General features: G+C 47.8%; 1 long non-coding RNA gene across 1 annotated transcript in view; it reads right to left on the reverse strand.

Moving 5' to 3' along the window:
* Positions 1 to 271: 271 nt before the first annotated feature.
* LOC135066290 (uncharacterized) overlaps positions 272 to 13862 on the reverse strand; it is a 78554-nt gene continuing 64963 nt past the window's right edge. Inside the window, exons 2-5 of the long non-coding RNA XR_010252547.1 lie at positions 4513 to 4656; positions 1339 to 1458; positions 567 to 605; positions 272 to 410 (exon numbers count right to left, since the gene is read on the reverse strand). This is a non-coding gene — a long non-coding RNA (uncharacterized LOC135066290). The remainder of the gene's footprint in view (positions 411 to 566; positions 606 to 1338; positions 1459 to 4512; positions 4657 to 13862) is intronic.

Here is a 13862-nt window from a genome sequence, read left to right on the forward strand (position 1 = left end):
CAGTACATTGGCAATGTACACCGCCAGAGTGAGTATCATTCTAATCTACTGTATTCACTAATTATTGTACACTACAGTACGGTATGTACAGTATTTACAGTATATACTGTAGTTGACTTTGTATAGATTGAATTACTGTACTGTACAGTATGCTAATATACTGTATATTAGTGTACTGTAGGTCACTGGACAGGAATCCTATTGAATTGGTCTGGGCACAATTGAAGAGGTTCATCAGGTGTGATGTGAAACCAAAAAAATAAACAAACACTTTTGGCTGGGATAAAGATGTACTGTAATACACTAATTGAACAACAGCAAATACTGTACAGTAAGAATAAATATTTTTTACAAAGAACGATAAATGTAGTCAAACAGGGTGTTTGCCAATGACATTAGTCTTCGGAGTTCTGTGAAAATAAAAATCAATGTACTGTATTAGAACAGTAATACAGGTTGAGTACTGTACAAATACAGATAATATACAGATACAGATAAGATCTAGATACACATAAGGTTGAGAAACAGTGGTGAAATGAACCTTAACTTAACAAAAAATGTCTTACCGGGAGGAGGTGGATTGCCGGATTCTGGCTGTGGTGGGACTGCAAAAAACAAACAAAACATTTTTTGTCATTTCGGGATGTACAGTGCATTTCTACAGTATTGTTAGTGTCACTCAGAGGGAATTTTGGGGTAGTAGTAAATCATAATACAGTATACAGTCCAGTAGAATACAGTACTGTACAATACTAGGCAACTCAATGGTGACAATCCTGAAAGTAGTTACAGTAGGTACAGTAAGTACAGTATACAGTACTTACCATATCCCCTACCTTCTAACCCACCTTTTCTGCAGCCTAACTCTAAAAACCCCTCCACAGCTTAGCCCTAACCCTCCACGCCATAGACTAACCTTAACCTCCACCAGCGATGCCTACACTTATCCTGGCGGTGACTAACCCAAACCCCTCTTCCCTGCAGCCTATCCCTAAATTCCCTCTTCTCCTTACACTGTAATACTAACCCTCACCAGTTATCGTAGCATCTAGTGTCAATGTTAAACCCCCCCACCCCTGCAGCCTAACCCTAACCTGATCGCAACTGCCTCTTTTAAGTTAGTCTCCCCTAAAATGACTACTGTTTCCTCTGGCTTTCTCCACAAGTTTATCAACAGCTCACCCACACCTAGCAATGGTCCTGCTGGATTCTTTCAGGACAGTAAAGTTCTTACTGAACAGAGGTGTCCATACACAGTAATGTAGACTTTTCCTATACTTTACAGTATTTTTCCGTGTACAGTACATGTACAGCAATGTACAGTGCAGGAATGCTTACTTATTGACGTTACAGATGTGCCAGCATCATGAAGTGGGTGGGTGGGTTGTCGGGTGGTGGTAGTAGCGGGAGTGCTGGGGGGTCCTGGAGACCATGTTTGGCCCTCGCCCTCCTGGAGGCCTGTCAATGGTGAAAAATAATAAAACACATTGGCCCCTGTACAGTAGTTACTGTATCAAACACATTGGTCACAACATTCACAGGGATCAGTACTAAATGCCGCCGGCCGGAATCCCGGCAGTCGAAATCCCGACGCCGGAATCCCGACCACACAATCCCGACAGGGGCGGCGAGCGGAACAAGCCCCTTGCGGGCTCGCTTCGCTCGGCACGCTGCGGGCACGGTGCCTCGCTACACTCGGCACACTATTATATTCTTCCACTATGGGTGTCATGGACACCCACGGAGGGAGAATATGTTGGGATTGTGGCGGTCGGGATTCCGGCGTCGGTATTTCGACCGCCAGGATTCCGGCCGGCAGCATCTTGACCGCATCCCCATTCACATTGTCCCCAGGAGTAATCAAACAGGAGCATTCACCCCCACATGGTTTAAATGTCACAAGGTGCACATCGCACCTGTGGCCTATTTCAGATCAGATCGTAGATGTACTGTAGATGTGCTACATTTAGCACATCTACGATCAGTTCTACAATCAGTTTCACAGACATGCGGGAGGACGCCCAGCATGTCTGGCCCTACACCCCAGCATACAGTAGGTACAAAAGCATTGCATGGCTGCAAATATTGGGGTAGTAAAGCATAATACAGTATACAGCACATTAATACTTTGTACTGTAATTACAGATAGGAGAGAGCTTACTGTTCCTCCCCAAACCCTGCCATGAATAAACATACAGTACATATGAAATGCAACAAGGAAATCCCCACAATGCCCTACCACTCCCCACTGGAAAAAATACACAGTACTGTACATTACTAGGGCTACAGTATTTTGGAAGCCAAAATCCTAAGCAATGTTGGGGGTACTGTAGTTATACATGAATGGCAACCTTACAGTATTTACTGGATTTCGACCTGGTGAATGGCGAATACATTTTTTTTTGTTTATGATTAATTACTGTATAATATGGGTGCATACTGTATTTATAGTATCATTTTTTTTGGGAGGGGGTGACGATTTGGTAGTGATTTTAAATAATGTTTCATTTTCACAGAACGTAAGCCCCGCCTCCACTCATCTAGCCAGGGAGCTGATCCTCTGGAGGGCCCCAGTGGCACCCTCCCTCCCTTGCCAGGTAAGTACAGGGGCAGAGGGTTTCCCCTTGACAGTAGATGCTACGTTACTGCCGGGCCTGCTGTTTTTGCTTAGTACGGGAACAATGTGTTTGCTTACTGTGAGGGGGGGCGGGGGTTTGATACAGTGACTACTGTACAGGGGCCAATGATTTTTATTATTTTTCCACAGTGACAGGCCTCTAGGCGGACCAGGGCCCACTGCGCCCTCCGGCTCCCACCTCCTCCACCACCACCACCACCACCACCACCACCATCACCACGACCCAACCATCCGGCATTCCCGGACCCTCAATAAGTAAGCTAAGTCAATAGGCTGCAGGGAAGAGGGCTTTGGCTAAGTCACCGCCAGGGATGGTTAAGTTTAGGCATCGCTGGTGGAGGTTAAGGATAGTCTGTGGCAGGGAGGGTTAGGGCTAAGCTGTGGAGGAGTTTTTGTGGTTAGGCTGCAGAAAAGTTGGCTTAAAGGTAGGGGTATGGTAAGTACTGTATACTGTATTATGCTTTAACCTTAACTACCCCAAAAGTTACTGCCGGGCCTGCTGTTTTTGCTAAGTACAGGGAACAATGTGTTTGATTACTGTGGGGGGGGCCAATGTGCTTTATTCCTGTGGGGGTGAATGCCTTTGTTTGATCACTGCTGGGGACAATGTTAATGCTGTGGGCAATGTGTTTGATACAGTAACTACTGTACAGGGACCAATGGTTTTTATTAATTTTCCACAGTGACAGGCCTCCAGGCGTACCTGGGAACAATGCGCCCTCCGGCTCCCACCTCCTCCACCTCCACCACCACCACCACCACCACCACTACACATTCCAGCATTTCTGGACCCTCAATAAGTAAGCGAAGTCAATAGGCTGCAGGGAAGAGGGCTTTGGCTAAGTCACCTCCAGGGATGGTTAAGTTTAGGCATCGCTGGTGGAGGTTAAGGATAATCTATGGCAGGGAGGGTTAGGGCTAAGCTGTGGAGTTTTTTGGGTTAGGCTGCAGAAAAGGTGGGTTAAAGGTAGGGGGTATGGTAAGTACTGTATACTGTGTTATGCTTTACTACCCCAAAAGTTACTGCCGGGCCTGCTGTTTTTGCTAAGTACAGGGAACAATGTGTTTGATTACTGTGGGGGGGGGGGGGGGGGCAATGTGCTTTATTCCTGTGGGGGTGAATATTTCTGTTTGATCACTGCTGGGGACAGTGTTAATGCTGTGGGCAATGGGGGTCATTCCGAGTTGATCGCTAGCTAAAAATGTTCGCTGTGCAGTGATTAAGTGAAAAAACGGCACTTCTGGGCAAGCGTATGCGGCGCAATGTGCACGCGAAGTACTTTCACAACGGGCGATGTAGTTTCACACAGGTTCTAGCGAAGCTTTTCAGTCGCAATGGCGGCCGCAGAGTGATTGACAGGAAAGGGGCGTTTCTGGGTGTCAAAACACCGTTTTCAGGAAGTGTTCGGAAAAATGCAGGCGTGGCTGGGAGAACGCAGGGTGTGTTTGTGACGTCAAATGCGGAACTGAATGGTCTGAAGTGATCGCAAGCGCTGAGTAGGTCTGGAGCTACTGTACTCTGAAACTGCACCATTTTTTTTTTGCTGCCGCACTGCGATGCATTCGTTCGTACTTCTGCTAAGCTAAGATACGATACACTCCCAATGGGCGGCGGCTTAACGTTTGCATGGCTGATAAAACCTGCTAGCGAGCGAACAACTAAGAATGACCCCCAATGTGTTTTATACAGTAACTACTGTACAGGGGCCAATGTGTTTAATTAATTTTCCACACTGACAGGACTCCAGGCGGACCAGGGCCAACCGCGCCTTCCGGCTCCCAGCAGCATTCATGTCTTGCACCAAATATTAATTGGTTACATTGCCAATTGTGTACTCCAAAACTTGGCATTTGGCCTTTGCATTTTTCCTTACTTTGACAACAGGAACATTTTCCTTTTCTGCTTTCTTCTTTAGAATCTGTGGCACTGCCGCAGACATTTTCTTGGTAAGTGACGCTGAACGGGCTCCAGAATAGAATGCTTTGGTTTTCACCATCTTCACACTATGCAGTGCACTCTACAATACACAATAATAAGACTCAAGTACATGTACAGTACAGTAGTAACAGTACAGTAGCAAATTATGGTTCAATTACAGTACTACAGGGCTTTCTATGAGGGGGTGCAAGCTCGTTCGTGAAGTACAGTACTGTAAATGTCTGGCGAGTGTTAAATTACAGTACATACTGTACTGTAGACGTGAGTCACAGACATGGCCACATTACAATGCCAGGGGCTGGGATTTCATGTAGAACATACTAGAGATGAGCGCCTGAAATTTTTCGGGTTTTGTGTTTTGGTTTTGGGTTCGGTTCCGCGGCCGTGTTTTGGGTTCGAACGCGTTTTGGCAAAACCTCACCGAATTTTTTTTGTCGGATTCGGGTGTGTTTTGGATTCGGGTGTTTTTTTCAAAAAACACTAAAAAACAGCTTAAATCATAGAATTCGGGGGTCATTTTGATCCCAAAGTATTATTAACCTCAAAAACCATAATTTACACTCATTTTCAGTCTATTCTGAATACCTCACACCTCACAATATTATTTTTAGTCCTAAAATTTGCACCGAGGTCGCTGTGTGAGTAAGATAAGCGACCCTAGTGGCCGACACAAACACCGGGCCCATCTAGGAGTGGCACTGCAGTGTCACGCAGGATGTCCCTTCCAAAAAACCCTCCCCAAACAGCACATGACGCAAAGAAAAAAAGAGGCGCAATGAGGTAGCTGTGTGAGTAAGATTAGCGACCCTAGTGGCCGACACAAACACCGGGCCCATCTAGGAGTGGCACTGCAGTGTCACGCAGGATGGCCCTTCCAAAAAACCCTCCCCAAACAGCACATGACGCAAAGAAAAAAAGAGGCGCAATGAGGTAGCTGTGTGAGTAAGATTAGCGACCCTAGTGGCCGACACAAACACCGGGCCCATCTAGGAGTGGCACTGCAGTGTCACGCAGGATGTCCCTTCCAAAAAACCCTCCCCAAACAGCACATGACGCAAAGAAAAAAAGAGGCGCAATGAGGTAGCTGTGTGAGTAAGATTAGCGACCCTAGTGGCCGACACAAACACCGGGCCCATCTAGGAGTGGCACTGCAGTGTCACGCAGGATGTCCCTTCCAAAAAACCCTCCCCAAACAGCACATGACGCAAAGAAAAAAAGAGGCGCAATGAGGTAGCTGACTGTGTGAGTAAGATTAGCGACCCTAGTGGCCGACACAAACACCGGGCCCATTTAGGAGTGGCACTGCAGTGTCACGCAGGATGTCCCTTCCAAAAAACCCTCCCCAATCAGCACATGATGCAAAGAAAAAGAAAAGAAAAAAGAGGTGCAAGATGGAATTGTCCTTGGGCCCTCCCACCCACCCTTATGTTGTATAAACAAAACAGGACATGCACACTTTAACCAACCCATCATTTCAGTGACAGGGTCTGCCACACGACTGTGACTGATATGACGGGTTGGTTTGGACCCCCCCCAAAAAAGAAGCAATTAATCTCTCCTTGCACAAACTGGCTCTACAGAGGCAAGATGTCCACCTCATCATCACCCTCCGATATATCACCGTGTACATCCCCCTCCTCACAGATTATCAATTCGTCCCCACTGGAATCCACCATCTCAGCTCCCTGTGTACTTTGTGGAGGCAATTGCTGCTGGTCAATGTCTCCGCGGAGGAATTGATTATAATTCATTTTAATGAACATCATCTTCTCCACATTTTCTGGATGTAACCTCGTACGCCGATTGCTGACAAGGTGAGCGGCGGCACTAAACACTCTTTCGGAGTACACACTTGTGGGAGGGCAACTTAGGTAGAATAAAGCCAGTTTGTGCAAGGGCCCCCAAATTGCCTCTTTTTCCTGCCAGTATAAGTACGGACTGTGTGACGTGCCTACTTGGATGCGGTCACTCATATAATCCTCCACCATTCTATCAATGTTGAGAGAATCATATGCAGTGACAGTAGACGACATGTCCGTAATCGTTGTCAGGTCCTTCAGTCCGGACCAGATGTCAGCATCAGCAGTCGCTCCAGACTGCCCTGCATCACCGCCAGCGGGTGGGCTCGGAATTCTGAGCCTTTTCCTCGCACCCCCAGTTGCGGGAGAATGTGAAGGAGGAGATGTTGACAGGTCGCGTTCCGCTTGACTTGACAATTTTGTCACCAGCAGGTCTTTCAACCCCAGCAGACTTGTGTCTGCCGGAAAGAGAGATCCAAGGTAGGCTTTAAATCTAGGATCGAGCACGGTGGCCAAAATGTAGTGCTCTGATTTCAACAGATTGACCACCCGTGAATCCTTGTTAAGCGAATTAAGGGCTCCATCCAAAAGTCCCACATGCCTAGCGGAATCGCTCCGTGTTAGCTCCTCCTTCAATGTCTCCAGCTTCTTCTGCAAAAGCCTGATGAGGGGAATGACCTGACTCAGGCTGGCAGTGTCTGAACTGACTTCACGTGTGGCAAGTTCAAAGGGCATCAGAACCTTGCACAACGTTGAAATCATTCTCCACTGCGCCTGAGACAGGTGCATTCCACCTACTATATCGTGCTCAATTGTATAGGCTTGAATGGCCTTTTGCTGCTCCTCCAACCTCTGAAGCATATAGAGGGTTGAATTCCACCTCGTTACCACTTCTTGCTTCAGATGATGGCAGGGCAGGTTCAGTAGTTTTTGGTGGTGCTCCAGTCTTCTGTACGTGGTGCCTGTACGCCGAAAGTGTCCCGCAATTCTTCTGGCCACCGACAGCATCTCTTGCACGCCCCTGTCGTTTTTTAAAAAATTCTGCACCACCAAATTCAAGGTATGTGCAAAACATGGGACGTGCTGGAATTTGCCCATATTTAATGCACACACAATATTGCTGGCGTTGTCCGATGCCACAAATCCACAGGAGAGTCCAATTGGGGTAAGCCATTCCGCGATGATCTTCCTCAGTTGCCGTAAGAGGTTTTCAGCTGTGTGCGTATTCTGGAAAGCGGTGATACAAAGCGTAGCCTGCCTAGGAAAGAGTTGGCGTTTGCGAGATGCTGCTACTGGTGCCGCCGCTGCTGTTCTTGCGGCGGGAGTCCATACATCTACCCAGTGGGCTGTCACAGTCATATAGTCCTGACCCTGCCCTGCTCCACTTGTCCACATGTCCGTGGTTAAGTGGACATTGGGTACAACTGCATTTTTTAGGACACTGGTGAGTCTTTTTCTGACGTCCGTGTACATTCTCGGTATCGCCTGCCTAGAGAAGTGGAACCTAGATGGTATTTGGTAACGGGGGCACACTGCCTCAATAAATTGTCTAGTTCCCTGTGAACTAACGGCGGATACCGGACGCACGTCTAACACCAACATAGTTGTCAAGGCCTCAGTTATCCGCTTTGCAGCAGGATGACTGCTGTGATATTTCATCTTCCTCGCAAAGGACTGTTGAACAGTCAATTGCTTACTGGAAGTAGTACAAGTGGGCTTACGACTTCCCCTCTGGGATGACCATCGACTCCCAGCAGCAACAACAGCAGCGCCAGCAGCAGTAGGCGTTACACGCAAGGATGCATCGGAGGAATCCCAGGCAGGAGAGGAATCGTCAGAATTGCCAGTGACATGGCCTGCAGGACTATTGGCATTCCTGGGGAAGGAGGAAATTGACACTGAGGGAGTTGGTGGGGTGGTTTGCGTGAGCTTGGTTACAAGAGGAAGGGATTTACTGGTCAGTGGACTGCTTCCGCTGTCACCCAAAGTTTTTGAACTTGTCACTGACTTATTATGAATGCGCTGCAGGTGACGTATAAGGGAGGATGTTCCGAGGTGGTTAACGTCCTTACCCCTACTTATTACAGCTTGACAAAGGGAACACACGGCTTGACACCTGTTGTCCGCATTTCTGGTGAAATACCTCCACACCGAAGAGCTGATTTTTTTGGTATTTTCACCTGGCATGTCAACGGCCATATTCCTCCCACGGACAACAGGTGTCTCCCCGGGTGCCTGACTTAAACAAACCACCTCACCATCAGAATCCTCCTGGTCAATTTCCTCCCCAGCGCCAGCAACACCCATATCCTCCTCATCCTGGTGTACTTCAACACTGACATCTTCAATCTGACTATCAGGAACTGGACTGCGGGTGCTCCTTCCAGCACTTGCAGGGGGCGTGCAAATGGTGGAAGACGCATGCTCTTCACGTCCAGTGTTGGGAAGGTCAGGCATCGCAACCGACACAATTGGACTCTCCTTGTGGATTTGGGATTTCGAAGAATGCACAGTTCTTTGCGGTGCTGCTTTTGCCAGCTTGAGTCTTTTCATTTTTCTAGCGAGAGGCTGAGTGCTTCCATCCTCATGTGAAGCTGAACCACTAGCCATGAACATAGGCCAGGGCCTCAGCCGTTCCTTGCCACTCCGTGTCGTAAATGGCATATTGGCAAGTTTACGCTTCTCCTCCGACAATTTTATTTTAGGTTTTGGAGTCCTTTTTTTTCTGATATTTGGTGTTTTGGATTTGACATGCTCTGTACTATGACATTGGGCATCGGCCTTGGCAGACGACGTTGCTGGCATTTCATCGTCTCGGCCATGACTAGTGGCAGCAGCTTCAGCACGAGGTGGAAGTGGATCTTGATCTTTCCCTAATTTTGGAACCTCAACATTTTTGTTCTCCATATTTTAATAGGCACAACTAAAAGGCACCTCAGGTAAACAATGGAGATGGATACTAGTATACAATTATGGACGGCCTGCCGAGTGCAGACACAGAGGTAGCCACAGCCGTGAACTACCGTACTGTACTGTGTCTGCTGCTAATATAGACTGGTTGATAAAGAGATGTCTATGTAACTATGTATGTATAAAGAAGAAAGAAAAAAAAACCACGGTTAGGTGGTATACAATTATGGACGGACTGCCTGCCGAGTGCAGACACAGAGGTAGCCACAGCCGTGAACTACCGTACTGTACTGTGTCTGCTGCTAATATAGACTGGTTGATAAAGAGATGTCGTAGTAGTATGTATGTATAAAGAAGAAAAAAAAACCACGGTTAGGTGGTATATACAATTATGGACGGGCTGCCGAGTGCCGACACAGAGGTAGCCACAGCCGTGAACTACCGCACTGTACTGTGTCTGCTGCTAATATATAGACTGGTTGATAAAGAGATAGTATACTCGTAACTAGTATGTATGTATAAAGAAAGAAAAAAAAACCACGGTTAGGTGGTATATACAATTATGGACGGGCTGCCGAGTGCCGACACAGAGGTAGCCACAGCCGTGAACTACCGCACTGTACTGTGTCTGCTGCTAATATAGACTGGTTGATAAAGAGATAGTATACTCGTAACTAGTATGTATGTATAAAGAAAGAAAAAAAAACCACGGTTAGGTGGTATATACAATTATGGACGGGCTGCCGAGTGCCGACACAGAGGTAGCCACAGCCGTGAACTACCGCACTGTACTGTGTCTGCTGCTAATATATAGACTGGTTGATAAAGAGATAGTATACTCGTAACTAGTATGTATGTATAAAGAAAGAAAAAAAAACCACGGTTAGGTGGTATATACAATTATGGACGGGCTGCCGAGTGCCGACACAGAGGTAGCCACAGCCGTGAACTACCGCACTGTACTGTGTCTGCTGCTAATATATAGACTGGTTGATAAAGAGATAGTATACTCGTAACTAGTATGTATGTATAAAGAAAGAAAAAAAAACCACGGTTAGGTGGTATATACAATTATGGACGGGCTGCCGAGTGCCGACACAGAGGTAGCCACAGCCGTGAACTACCGCACTGTACTGTGTCTGCTGCTAATATAGACTGGTTGATAAAGAGATAGTATACTCGTAACTAGTATGTATGTATAAAGAAAGAAAAAAAAACCACGGTTAGGTGGTATATACAATTATGGACGGGCTGCCGAGTGCCGACACAGAGGTAGCCACAGCCGTGAACTACCGCACTGTACTGTGTCTGCTGCTAATATATAGACTGGTTGATAAAGAGATAGTATACTCGTAACTAGTATGTATGTATGTATAAAGAAAGAAAAAAAAACCACGGTTAGGTGGTATATACAATTATGGACGGGCTGCCGAGTGCCGACACAGAGGTAGCCACAGCCGTGAACTACCGCACTGTACTGTGTCTGCTGCTAATATATAGACTGGTTGATAAAGAGATAGTATACTCGTAACTAGTATGTATGTATAAAGAAAGAAAAAAAAACCACGGTTAGGTGGTATATACAATTATGGACGGGCTGCCGAGTGCCGACACAGAGGTAGCCACAGCCGTGAACTACCGCACTGTACTGTGTCTGCTGCTAATATAGACTGGTTGATAAAGAGATAGTATACTCGTAACTAGTATGTATGTATAAAGAAAGAAAAAAAAACCACGGTTAGGTGGTATATACAATTATGGACGGGCTGCCGAGTGCCGACACAGAGGTAGCCACAGCCGTGAACTACCGCACTGTACTGTGTCTGCTGCTAATATAGACTGGTTGATAAAGAGATAGTATACTCGTAACTAGTATGACTATAAAGAAAGAAAAAAAAACCACGGTTAGGTGGTATATACAATTATGGACGGGCTGCCGAGTGCCGACACAGAGGTAGCCACAGCCGTGAACTACCGCACTGTACTGTGTCTGCTGCTAATATAGACTGGTTGATAAAGAGATAGTATACTACTAATATTATATATACTGGTGGTCAGGTCACTGGTCACTAGTCACACTGGCAGTGGCACTCCTGCAGCAAAAGTGTGCACTGTTTAATTTTAATATAATATTATGTACTCCTGGCTCCTGCTATAACCTATAACTGGCACTGCAGTGCTCCCCAGTCTCCCCCACAATTATAAGCTGTGTGAGCTGAGCACAGTCAGATATATATATACATTGATGCAGCACACTGGGCTGAGCAGTGCACACAGATATGGTATGTGACTGAGTCACTGTGTGTATCGTTTTTTTCAGGCAGAGAACGGATATATTAAATAAAACAAACAACTGCACTGTCTGGTGGTCACTGTGGTCGTCAGTCACTAAACTCTGCACTCTCTTCTACAGTATCACAGCCTCAGGTCAATCTCTCTCTCTCTCTCTCAACCCTAATCTAAATGGAGAGGACGCCAGCCACGTCCTCTCCCTATCAATCTCAATGCACGTGTGAAAATGGCGGCGACGCGCGGCTCCTTATATAGAATCCGAGTCTCGCGAGAATCCGACAGCGTCATGATGACGTTCGGGCGCGCTCGGGTTAACCGAGCAAGGCGGGAGGATCCGAGTCTGCTCGGACCCGTGAAAAAAACATGAAGTTCGTGCGGGTTCGGATTCAGAGAAACCGAACCCGCTCATCTCTAGAACATACTGTAGCAGCCAGTTGCGTGCGGTGAGGTCAGTGGCTGGTGAGGCACTACCATAATGTCCGCCTAATCCTGGCGATGACCCCTACCGCTGCTGAGCCAATGCCCGCTACTGCCTCTGAGCCACTGCCCACTGCCATCGCCAATGGCTTACAAACTCGGCCACTATCAACTGACCCAGCCCTCCACCACTAATTTGCATCTCAGTCCGATGCCGCCAATGCCCGCTGCCTGCCTGCTTATCATAAAAAAATAAAAATTAGTGTTTGGGACTGGGAAGGGAGTGGGAGGAGGACATGAATGCAATTTTGTTGTCCAGGGCTTCCAGTAACTTGATGTAAAAAAAAAATGCGTGAGGTCCCCCCTCCTAAGTATAACCAGCCTCGGGCTCTTTGAGCCAGTCCTGGTTGTTTAAATACTGGGGGGAAAATTGGACAGGGGTTCCCCGTATTTAGACAATCAGCACCGGGCTCTTAGTCCGGTCCTGGTTCCAAAAATATGGGGGACAAAAGATGTAGGGGTCCCCTGTATTTTTAAAACTAGCCAGGGACATAATGCCACAGCCGGGGGACACATTTATGTAGGTCCCTGCGGCCGTGGCATTACCCCCCCAACTAGTCACTCCTAGCCGGGGTTCCCTGGAGGAGTGGGGACCCCTTAAATCAAGGGGTCCCCCCCCTCCAGACACCCAAGGGCCAGGGGTGAAGTCCGAGGCTGTCCCCAGCACCCCTGGGCGGTGGGTGCCGGGCTGATAGCCATGTGTGTAAAAAAAAGAATATTGTTTTTTTTTGTGGAACTACAAGGGCCAGCAAGCCTCCCCCGCTTGCTGGTACTTGGAGAACCTCAAGTACCAGCATGCGGGGAAATAATGGGTCCGCTGGTACCTGTAGTTCTACAAAAAAAATAATACCCAAATAAAAACACAACACATACACCGTGAAAGTAAAATTTTATTATAACACACGTACACACTCACACATACTTACCTAAATCCCACGCCGGTCACGTCCACTTGTCCAGTAGAATCCAATAGGGGGACCTGTAAAAATGAGAGAGATTACTTACCTACATCCCACGCCGGTCACGTCCACTTGTCCAGTAGAATCCAATACATGGAAAATAAGTAAGTTACACATAAATGCTTCAATCCACAGGAGGGGGGAAAGGGGAGGGAGGGAGAGAGAGAGAGAGAGAGAGAGAGAGAGAGAGAGAGAGAGAGAGAGAGAGAGAGAAAGAGGGATAGAGAGAGGGAGAGAGAGAGAAAGAGGGAGAGGGAGGGAGAGAGAGAGAGAGAGAGAGGGAAGGAGAGAGAGAGAGAGACCGACCAACAAAAAAAAACCCTGCCTGCTGTTGTGTGCGGACGGAGGAGCCGGAGAGCCGCACAGAGGACAAGTGGCTGTCAGCGGGAGGGGACGTCTGGTGCCTGTGTGCGGGAGGAGGGGATGGAGCTTCCGGAGAAGGACTGGGAGAGCCGCACAGCCACAGAGGACAAGTGGCAGTCAGCGGGAGGGGAGGACGGAGCCGCCGGACTCTGGCAGGTGTCAGCCGCCCACAGGAGAGACGTCTGGTGCTTGTGTGCGGGAGGAGGGGACGGAGCTGGCGGAGCATGACAGGGGAGAGCAGCAGTCACTGCAGACCCACCGCTGCTGCTGCTCCCATCCCAACTTTTGCATCCCGCCGCGTCTTGGTGATTGGACAGCGGATCCAGTGCTGGATCCGCAGTCCAATCACAGCTGCCTCGCTGACATGGGGGTGGTGTCCCTGTCAGCGAGGCACTATTTTCAGTGCCGCTTTGCCACTGTTTTTCAATGGGCTTTTACAGCCCAGTGCTAGGCTCCGCCCCCCGCTCTCTCCCCGTTCCTATTCT

The sequence above is a fragment of the Pseudophryne corroboree genome, chromosome 1, assembly GCF_028390025.1.
Source record: "Pseudophryne corroboree isolate aPseCor3 chromosome 1, aPseCor3.hap2, whole genome shotgun sequence".
Taxonomy (NCBI): domain Eukaryota; kingdom Metazoa; phylum Chordata; class Amphibia; order Anura; family Myobatrachidae; genus Pseudophryne; species Pseudophryne corroboree.